The sequence below is a fragment of the Lonchura striata genome, chromosome 28 (genome assembly GCF_050655825.1).
Source record: "Lonchura striata isolate lonStrDom1 chromosome 28, ASM5065582v1, whole genome shotgun sequence".
Classification (NCBI taxonomy): Eukaryota; Metazoa; Chordata; class Aves; order Passeriformes; family Estrildidae; genus Lonchura; species Lonchura striata.
Window position 1 is genome coordinate 8704127 of NC_140730.1, and position 2500 is coordinate 8706626.

The 2500-nt window shown below is 78.7% G+C and overlaps 1 non-coding gene across 1 annotated transcript; it reads left to right on the forward strand.

The window, feature by feature from the left end:
- The first annotated feature begins 1518 nt into the window (after positions 1 to 1518).
- Positions 1519 to 1671, forward strand: LOC144248509 (5.8S ribosomal RNA). Its single transcript, XR_013341803.1, has one exon. It is a non-coding gene; the product is annotated as a 5.8S ribosomal RNA (ribosomal RNA).
- The last annotated feature ends 829 nt before the right edge of the window (positions 1672 to 2500 follow it).

Consider the following 2500-nt stretch of genomic DNA (forward strand, 5'->3'; position numbering starts at 1 on the left):
TACCGCGCGCGGGGGGTTTGTCGCGCCGCGCCGGGGAGGGGCGCCCTGCCCCCCCCTCTCCGCGGCCCGGCCTCGGCGGAGAGGCCGCGGCGCGCGGTCGGCCGCGGGGGCCGACCCGCTCGCCTCGAAACGGGCGACGCCGGCAGAGAGCGCGCGCTCTCTCGCCCCTTCCTCAGCTGCGGGGTTGCGGCCGCCGGGGCCCGCCGCGCTCTCCTCCTTCCTCGGCCGCCTCTGCGGTCTCTGGGGTGCGGCGCCGCGCGCGGCGCGGCCGCGCCGTCTCTCTCCCCTCGACGGCCTTCTCCTCGAGCGCGCCGGCGGCGCCGGTCGCCGGCCGTCCCCGGCTCAGGGACCGCCCGCCCGCCCGGGGCCGAGCGCTCGGCAGGTCCCTCCGTCGCCGGAGAGTCCGCGAGCGCGGGCGGCCCCGTGCCGAGCGGCGGCGGCGCCGCTCGGCGAGTGTCCCCCGCCAGCGGGGACGGCCGGCCGGACGGCGCCCGCCGTCGCCGGCGGCGGTCCCGGCCCGGGCCCCGCCCGCCGCCTCCCCGTCGCCCTTTTCTCCGTCCGCTCGCGGAGCCCCGGAGGAAGGTCGTGCGCGCGGCGGCCGTGGGGGGTTGGGGGGGGGGGCGCTTCCCCGCCCGGTCTCCCCGCCCGGTCAGCGGGGAGAAAAGGGCGGGCGTCGCTGCCCCCCTCCCCGCCTACCCCCCCGGCTCGGCGCCGCACGCCTTCCCCTGGGCCGCGCGTGCCCGAGGAAAAAGGGGCTCCGTGACGGTGCGAGGCGGCGGCGGTCCCGGGAGTGCGGCCGTTGCGGCGGCGGGTCAGCCGTCCGGCAGGCTCCGGGCGCTCGCGACGCCGGCTCGGGTCTCGGTGCGGCGCCCGCCTCCGGCGCCGGCGGCGGAGCGCGTCCGCCGGGCGCTCGCCCTTCCCGGCGGGAGCGGTCCCGCGGGGGGCGTTGCCGGTTGGGCGGTGGCCGTCGCGTGCCGTCTCGAGCGCGGCAAGGCCGCTGGGGAGAGAGAGCGAGCCGGCCGCGCGGTGGCGCGGCGGCGCTCCGCGGGTCCGCGGAGCGGCGGTGAGAAGGGAGAGCGGCGCGCGCGGGGGCCGACGGCCGCGCCCCCGGCCGCGTGCGTCCCGTCGTCCCGTTGCAGCGAGGCCGGGCGGGCCGCCGTGTCCCCCCGCGGTCCGGCGCGCGCCGCGTGCCTCCTCCGTGCGGAGGCCGGGCCGAGCCCGGGCGCCTGGGCCGCCTCCGGAGGACGGCACAGTTTGCCGGCGGCGTCTCCCCTCGCTCGTAGCGGCGGGGGGAGGCGGTCGGGGACGCGGGTCCCCCCGCCTTTCCCGCCGACCTTCGGAGCGTTCCGTTGGGCGTTTCGCTCTCGGATGGTTTTTCTTTCCCCCCCCACTCGGTTCGTTGCGTTGTGTGCTCGTACGGTCGAAGCCGGGGGCGGCCCGCGTGCGTGCCCCCTCGGCGAGAGAGAAAAAAAGGGGCCCCCTCCGCCCGTGTGCGGGGTTCGGTGCCGAAAGCCAGACAACTCTTAGCGGTGGATCACTCGGCTCGTGCGTCGATGAAGAACGCAGCTAGCTGCGAGAATTAATGTGAATTGCAGGACACATTGATCATCGACACTTCGAACGCACTTGCGGCCCCGGGTTCCTCCCGGGGCTACGCCTGTCTGAGCGTCGCTTGACGATCAATCGCCGCCCGGGGGTTGCCACCCCGGCGGCGCGGCTGGGGTCGCCTCGCAGGCCCGTCGTCGTGGCCGTGGCCGTCGTGGCCGCGCCCGAGGGCCTTCGTCCCCCTAAATGCAGACTCGGGGAGCGCTCCGTAGCTCCCCGCTCCCGGAGCGAGCCGCTGGGGCGGAGCTCGTCCTCGCCGGGGGCCGCGTCGCCGAGCGGCGGCGCGGCGGCCGGGGAGAAAGAGAGCGAGAGAGACGGGGCGGCGTCGAGAGCGCCCCGCCGAGGGCCGAGAGACGAGGGCGAGAGGGGGGGAGGCGAGGCGCGCGGGCCTCGCCCCCCCCCGGCCTCCCCCCGCGCGGGCGGCTGTCTGCGGGTGGGTACCGCGCGGGTACCGTGCCGTGCTGCCGCGCGCGAGGCGCGAGCGCCGGGGGGGGCGGGGGCGACCCCCGCGTCGTCCTCTCCTTCCCTTCCCCGTCCCTCTCTGTCGCCGTCTCGGGGCGCCAGGGGCGCCGTCGCCGTTCTCGCTCTCTCCCTCTCCCCGCCGAAGGCCGTCGCGCCCGCCGCCTGGCGGCCGCGTCCCCCCCCGGTCCGGGGCCGTCTCTGCCGCGTGTGTGCTTCCGTGTTTTCCTTTCGGTTCTCGTCTCCGGGACGGGGTCCGTCCGTCCGTCTTTCCTCTGCGCCGCGTCCCCGCGTCGCTCGCTCGCCCGACTGCCCGTCCGCCCGCCCGCCCGCTCGCTCGCTCGCTCGCTCGCGCTCTCTCGGCCCTCGCGGTGAGGGGCGAGGGGAACGAAAAAGCGGCGGCGGCGGGGGCGGGGGGGGGCAGAGGGGGAAGGCG